This window comes from Nomascus leucogenys, chromosome 9 (genome assembly GCF_006542625.1).
Source record: "Nomascus leucogenys isolate Asia chromosome 9, Asia_NLE_v1, whole genome shotgun sequence".
Lineage (NCBI taxonomy): Eukaryota > Metazoa > Chordata > Mammalia > Primates > Hylobatidae > Nomascus > Nomascus leucogenys.
In genome coordinates, this window is record NC_044389.1 from 92,557,574 (window position 1) to 92,566,195 (window position 8,622).

An 8,622-nucleotide genomic window follows, 5' to 3' on the forward strand; every position below is an offset into this window, starting at 1 on the left:
CTTTTACGACATGAATGGATTGTAAAAATAGAAACAAATATGTCCCCTCCCTGCATCTACAGCCTTGGGAAGTGACTTCACAGCTTCCCCCATTGGGAGGTAGAGTCTGCTTCTCCACTCTTAATCTGAACTTGACCATATGACTGGCTTTGGCCAATAGGACATTAGCCAACATGACACAAGTAGAGACTTGGAAGGCACTTGTACGTTAGAACCTGCTCTCCTGCAGCTGCTGGGGACTCTTCCACCACCATGTGGAAATGTCAGGGATAGTCTACTAGAAAATGAGAAACTAGGTGATGTGGTCCCAGCTGAAACATGAGCTATCCCAGCTGAGCCCCGGCTAGCTCCCATTGTAGCTGGAATTTGACCACAGACCTGTAAGTGAGCCAAGCCAAGATCAGAATAACTCAAGAGCAAAAGAAATGACTGCTTTTTGAAGCCACTAAGTTGTAGGGTGGTTTGTTACACAGCAGAAGCTAACTGATACAGGGAGAGAGAACAAAAAAAACCCTTCAGAGATATATTATTAATGTTTGATAAATGAGGCTAAATGGGAAAAAAAAGATTAACTTTCTTATCTAAGACATGAAATTGAAGCATAATGAAGTCCCACAATTTTCTCAAGGGTCATTTTTTTTTTTTTCTGTTGTGTGTGTGTGTGTGTGTGTGTGTGTGTGTGTGTGTGTGTGTGTGTGTGTTTTGAGACAGAGTCTCGCTCTTTCGCCCAGGCTGGAGTGCAGTGGCGCGATCTTGGCTCACTGCAAGCTCTGCCTCCCAGGTTGACGCCATTCTCCTGCCTCAGCCTCCCGAGTAGCTGGGACTACAGGCGCTCACCACCACGCCCGGCTAATTTTTTGTATCTTTAGTAGAGACAGGGTTTTACCATGTTAGCCAGGATGGTCTCGATTTCCTGACCTCGTGATCTGCCCACCTTGACCTCCCAAAGTGCTGGGATTACAGGAGTGAACCACCGTGCCCGGCCTAAGGGTCTTATTTTTAATATAATAAAAATTGGAGGCAAAACATTCTAAATATCTTAAATACCAGCTATGTTCTAATTACTGTTCTGTAACTGTTCCAGATGACCTGAAATCCTGTGGTTCTATCAGATTATTAAAAGCTGATTTGGATTTTTGTATGTTGATGGCTATCGTAACTAAAAATTCTAGATCATCTAGGCCATAGCCAGTTGCATTGTGAAAGGGTCAAAGGGAATGCTCCCTTAGTTAAGGGAAGATGTTACTACGTCTAGAGCGAGGAAACTTTAGTCTTCATTGTTCTAAAATTACAATGGGAATATGGAGGTTTATCCTTACTGATATTTTGAGTATTTTAGAATCTATATATTCCATTTATCTTTTTATGGAGCTTAATTCTGAGAGACACGTGAAAACCTAAATGTTACTGATTTTCAGTTATTTTTAAAAAAATAAGCATTATCAAGAAAGTGAAAAATGTAAAGTAGCAAGAATTTAATTGTAGGGTATCTATCTGTAGCAATCATACTTTCTACTTTGAATGCTTTTGCATATTGAACTCTCATCCTCTATTGACCACTGAGGGCCATACAGCTGTTAAGTAACAATGCGAAATTCCTGGCTATCTCTGCAATTTAGTTAAACAATCATCTAATATTTATGCAGAATCATTAACTTAACTGGACAAGCAGGTTTCATGATGTTACACACTCTGAGTTGAAGAAAATTGTCCACCTTTGCAATCCTAAAACATTCAACATAGCAATGTAAAAGTGTAGGCAAACAGCACTGGGTGAATATAAACTTTGAGGATGGATTAATTTTTTTTCCCCATAGGGTACTATATTAACAAAAAAGGTGCAATATAGTAGCCACTGGATGAGGGGTCAGATTTAGGGTGAGAGGTCACATTGTATTACATGGGAGTGATTCCAGAAGTGCATGGAACTGAGAGGAAATGAAAACAAAGAGCAAATGCGTGCGTGTCCTGAATCAGCCATGAGGGTGATTAATAGGGAACTGCATTAGGAATAGTCCTCACGACTAAGCTCCTTCCTTGTCCTCTTGTTTTATTTAGCACTGGGCAACACTGTCTTTTATTTATTTATTTATTTATTTATTTATTTATTTGAGATGGAGTTTCACTCTGTCACCCAGGCTGAAGTGCAGTGGCACCATCTCGGCTTACTGCAACCTTCGCCTCCCGGGTTAAAGCGATTCTCCTACCTCAGCCTCCCGAGTAGCTGGGACTACAGGCACCCACCGCCATGCCCGGCTAATTTTCCTATTTTTAGTAGAGACAGAGTTTCACCATGTTGGCCAGGCTCGTCTCAAATTCCTGACCTAAAATGACCCGCCTGCCTCAGCCTCCCGAAGTGCTGGGATTACAGGCATGAGCCACCGTTTCCTGACCAACATTGTCTTTTTTTTTTTTTTTGAGACAGAGTCTCACTCTGTCATCCAGGTTGGAGTGCAGTGGTGCAATCTTGGCTCACTGCAACCTCCACCTCCCAGGTTCAAGCTATTCCAGCCTCAACCTCCCGAGTAGCTGGGATTACGGGCGTGTGCCACCACACCCAGCTAATTTTTGTATTTTTAGTAGAGATGGGGTTTTGCCATGTTGGCCAGGCTTGTCTCCAACTCCTGACCTCAGGTGATGCACCAATCTCACTCTCCCAAAGTGCTGGGGTTACAGGTGTGAGCCACCACACCTGGCCACTTTGCAGATATTCTTATCACTCTCTTAGAGCATTTATGTAGGTGAAGAGGCCCAGGATAGCCTCCTTTAAGATGAGAGACCATGCGGGGAGAGAAGCCCAGCTAAGAGTCAACTCCAACAGACAGACACATGAGTGAGGTTCCAGTCGAGCTCCCATGTGACTGCACCTGAATGAGTGGTCCCAGCAGGACCAGTGGAAGAAACCTCCAGCTGGGCGCAGCCCAAAGAGCTGACCCACTGAAATATTACACAATAATATGGTGGCTATTTTAAGCCACTGGGGTTTGGAACAATTTCTTTTGCGGTAATATATAACTAATGAATACAACTAAAGTACATTTGAATGGCAAACAAAAAACAAATCCAGTGTTGCTGTTTGCAAGAGTTACAAAAAAAAAGTGCTGGGATTATAGGTGGTATTGGTTTTTAAATTAATTCTGTTGAAGACTAAGTGTCCTTCCTAAATTATATTCTAAAAAAAAATACAGGTAATTTGAAAATAAAGGGACAACAACATGCTAGCCAAAAAGCAATATTAAAACAGAAAATAAATTGAAAAGGTAAACATTTCAAAAATAAAGATATTTTATATTGGTAAAATGTACATCTTACCAGAAAGGTACAAAAGTCATATACCTTTATACACTTAATAATGTAGTTTCAAAACATGTTAAGTAAAAACTATTTTAATATGAAAGGAAATAGGATAAAACAACTTGGAAGTAAATAAATTTAAAAATAAGTTAAAAAATAGAGGATTACAGTTACACAATTAATAAACCTAATTGAAGGGTTATATTTTAAGGAAATCTGTGCCAAACATATAGGAAAATGCATTAAGTATTCTTATTTATCTTCATTTTTATGTATTATTCCCAACACAAAAAATACAGAGAATCATATCACAACATATACCTGCCACTGAGATTTTTTTAAAGGTTAACTTTTTTGCATATTTATTTAGATCTTTTGGCTTTTAGAAAATAAAATGCTACAGATACAATAACCTTTATTATCACATTTACCTCTGTTGCTCTCTGAAGGGCACAACCATTCTTATTAAAATGATAAATTTCCCATCCTGTTTTTGTACTTTTTTTACATATATGTGTTTCTGTAATTAATATATAGGTTGTTTTTTTGTTGTTTTTTTTGGAGACAGGATCTCTGTCACCCAGGCTGGAGTATATTGGTGTCATCTTCGCTGCAGCCTTGAGCTCCTGGGCTCAAGGGATCCTCCTGATTCAGTCCCTCCCGAGGGACTAGAGGCACTCACTACCATGCCTGGCTAATTTTTAAATTTTTTGTAGACACTAGGTCTCACTATGTTGCCCAGGCTGATCTCAAACTCCTGGCCTTGTGTGATCCTCATGCTTTGACCTCCCCAAGTACTGGGATTATAGGTGTGAACCATGATGCTTGGCCTATTATGTGCCTTTTTAAGATTTACATTGTGTGGGGGAGTGGGGGAAGAAAGCTTTTTTCTCTACCCTCTTAGTTTCGGCATCTGGGGCCCAGAAAATTAAACTGACATACAGCATCGTAACAAAGAACGATACATTTGTAAAGAAGTGAAAAGACAAAAGGAAAAAGGGTTTAGGTTCTTAGGGGTGGCAAACTACGGGAAGATAAGTATATAGGGGAAATTAATGAAGGATGAGGGTTGTTTTATAAGGTTTGTCATGCAGATTCCTGTCTGGGCTGTTACTTAGAGTCTAGAGTCATCTCTGGTGACTAAGACTTCTGGGGATTAAGAGTGGTTCTCTTCCTGATAAGAGAGAGGGAGACACCTTAACAAATGGGAATTTATGTTCTGCTTTAAGTCAGATAGGGGAGGGCAGAGAGCTTTATTTTCTTATGTCTACTGTCTCTCAGCTACTTTTGGCTCAAAATAATTCTTATGCCACAATGGCATATTTTCAGCTGGCATGTTCTGATCCCCTACGACATAAAATTTTAAATTTACATAAATATTATCTGACCACTTAGGTTACTTCTAATTTTTTGCCATTATGTAAGTCTGCAGTGTGCACCTTTGTATACACTTTTGTGGACATATGTAAAAGCATTCCCAGAAAACTGGAATTGCTAGGTCATAGGTAATATAAACCTTGAGCTTTGCTAGATATTGCCAAACTGTGCTAAGAAGTGGCACCAATATCGCCCTACAATGTAATCACCAATGTGTACTCCAACAGTGGCTGAGAGTTCTGATTTCTCTACATCACGGCCACCACTTTGTATTGTTAAACTTTTTAAATCTGCGCCAATTTGCTGAAAGTGTTATGGTATGGTTTAGTTTAGAACTGGCCACGAGGGTGGCTCACGCCTGTAATCCCAGCGCTTCCAGAAGCCAAGGCAGAAAGATGGCTTGAGGCCAGGAGTTTGGGACAAGCCTGGGTAGCAGTGAGACTCTGTCTGTACAAAAACACTTTTTTTAATTAGCCAGGAGTGGTCAGTAGTCCCAGCTACTTAGGAGGCTGAGGCAGGAGGATCACTTGAGCACAGGAGTCTGAGACTGTGATGAGGCATGACTATGCTACTGCGCTCCAGCCTGGGTGACAGAGTGAGATTCTGACTCAAAAATATAAATAAATACAAGAATAGAATCCTAAGTTAATAATGGCGTTCCCATTGTCATCTGGCATCTAATGTTGCAAATGATAAATACACTATCGGTTTACCTGTCATTCTTTTTTGGCACCTTATTTCTCTGTTTTAATATTTTGTCTTTGTCTTTGTCATTGTCATTGTGCAGCTTACAGTCACATCATTTTGAATTTTTTGTTGTTGTTGTTTTTGAGACAAGTTCTGCATCTGTTGCCCAGTCTGGAGTGCAGGAGTGTGATCATAGCTCACTGTAGTCTTGAACTCCTGGTCTCAAGTGGTCCTCCCGATTCAGCCTCCTGTGTAGCTGGGACTATAGTCATGCGACACCACACCCAACTAACTTTTTTAAAAATTATTTTACTTTGGGAGGCCGAGGTGGGTGGATCACGACGTCAGGAAATCAAGACCATCCTGGCTAACACGGTGAAATCCCGTCTCTACTAAATATACAAAAAATTAGCCGGGCATAGTGGCGGGCGCCTGTAGTCCCAGCTACTTAGGAGACTGAGGCAGGAGAATGGCGTGAACCCAGGGGGAGGAGCTTGCAGTGAGCCGAGATCGCGCCACTGCACTCCAGCCTGGGTGACCGAGCGAGACTCCGTCTCAAAAAAAAAAAATTATTGGCCGGGCGCGGTGGCTCACGCTTGTAATCCCAGCACTTTGGGAGGCCGAGGCAGGCGGATCACGAGGTCAGGAGATCGAGACCACGGTGAAACCCCGTCTCTACTAAAAATACAAAAAAAAAAAAAAAAAAATAGCCGGGCGTGGTGGCGGGCGCCTGTAGTCCCAGCTACTCGGAGAGGCTGAGGCAGGAGAATGGCGTGAACCCCGGGAGGCGGAGCTTGCAGTGAGCCGAGATCGCGCCACTGCACTCCAGCCTGGGTGACAGAGCCAGACTCCGTCTCAAAAAAAAAAAAAAATTATTTTTGTAGAGACAGGGTCTTGTTATGATGTCCAGGCTAGTCTTGCACTCCTGGTCTCAAGCAGTCCTTCTATCTCAGCCTCCCAAAGTGCTGGGATTATAGGTGGTATTGGTTTTTAAATTAATTCTGTTGAAGACTAAATGTCCTTCCTAAATTATATTCTAAATCATTATCTTTTTAAATGCTGCCTCCTGACTTCTGTTTCCAGCAATTTGGTAAACTTGGTGTGCCCATTCAAGTATAGAACCATTTTTAAATGACAGATAAAAATAGGAAAAAAAATATATACTTCAAAAAATGTTTTGCAGCTTTCTGGAAAGTAAAGGAAAATAACTAGGGGCTGAAAAGAACTAGAAATCATGATTTCATAAGCACTCGAGCCAGCATGTAACCTGAGGGCATCTGCAGATCTCTGATGGCCCGGTATCTGAGAGTCAAGTAGAGTAAAGGGTCAGAAGGAGGCTGCCCACAAAGGCCAGGATCTTCCACTGACAATGACATCAAAAGTGGGTGAATAGAAAAGATACCCACTGAAAAAGACTCTGGCTGTTTTGACCTTGGCTCTGGGTAAACAGAGAGGGGCAAAAAGTCTCTTAATCATTTGTAGCCACAAGTATACTCTCATTCAGCTTGGGAGGCAAATCCACAATATTTGTGAGGCACAAAAAGGCCCAAGCTAAAAATCCTCCCTAGAAGAACATCCTTTAATCATAGGCGTCAAACAACTCCAACATATAAAGTTCCAAGGAACATATTCTCACAATCAAAAATCCCTACATGCATGAGGAAACAAGCCACAATGAATGAGAGTTATAAAGAAAGATAAGATGTAAATTCAGACACATGAAGAGTACAGAAATTAAATATAGTGCAGAGGAAAATCCTTAAGAGAAGATAACATTTGGGCAAAGACATGAAGAAGGTGAGAGAGTGAGCCATCCAAGTATCTCAGGAGAGGTGACCTTAGTGGAGAAATCAGAGTCCAAAGGGTCTGAGGCAGGAACATAACTGAATGTTCCAGAAACAGCATGCAATTTGACCTACACTTTTACAAATACCTTTCTGGATTCTATGTTAAGAATATAGAGGTGAAGGACAAGAGTAAAAGCAGGTAAGCCACATAGATTATGAATTCATGTGAGATATGGTGGGTGAATTAGACAAAGGATGTAAGGAATAAAACTGAGATGTAGACAGATTCTTGAAGGTAAGGTAGACAGGATCTGATGATGGGTTGAATGTGGTTGAGAAAGAGAGAGAGGAATCAAAATCACTTTTCACCTACGATGGGAAAGAAGAAAGATGAAGCATGATTGAGAGAAGGGCAGGAGTTTTTTTCTGAACAGGTTGTGCACAGATCACCAAATTGGGAAGTTAAATAGACAGCTGGATATATGAATATGGACTTCAGAAGAGAGGACTTAACTGGAAGTTTCATTTAGGGGCTGACATAAAGATGAAGCTGATGAAAAAAAATCTCACATTCAAGAAGAGCAATGCATCTCTAGAAGAATTAAAAATAGGATCTAGGACATCAGGTTTTAGCTCCAGTATGTAAATGGATTGGAACTCATCACTCCCATATACACAATAAGATAAAAAGGTGAAGAAATGGAAAATCAATGACTTTTTTTTTTAACTTTTCAGAGAATTGATGTTGCAGAGCAAATGGGCACCCTGAAATCCGGAGAGAAAGACAAATACAAAGAATCACAGCCAAGGTCAGCTTGCTGGGTTTTTGAAAAGGTAAATAAAATTGACAAATCTTTAGCTAGACTAATTAAAAAAGAAAAAGAGAGAAGACTCAAATAAAAAAATTATAAACGAAAGAGGAGACATTCCATCTAATATCACAAAAATACAAAGTATCATGAAGAACCATAAACAGTTATACAGCAATAAATTGGATCACCTACAAAAAACGGATAAATTCCTAGATACATACAACTTACCAATCATGAAGAACTAAAAAATCTGAACAGCCTGGGCGCGGTGGCTCACGCCTGTAATCCCAGCACTTTTGGAGGCTGAGGCGGGCAGATCACGAAGTCAGGAGATCAAGATCATCCTGGCTAACACAGTGAAACCCCGTCTCTACTAAAAATACAAAAAATTAGCCAGGCGTGGTGGCGGGCGCCTGTAGTCCCAGCTACTCGGGAGACTGAGGCAGGAGAATGGCATGAACCCGGGAGGCGGAGCTTGCAGTGAGCCGAGATCATGCCACTGCACTCCAGCCTGGGTGACAGAACGACACTCTGTTTCAAAAACAAAACAAAACAAAAAAATTCTGAACAGACCAGTAACGAGTAAGGAGATTGAATTAGTGATTAAGAACCTTCCAACAAGTAAAAGCCGAGGACCCACTAGCTTCACTGGTGAATTCTACCAA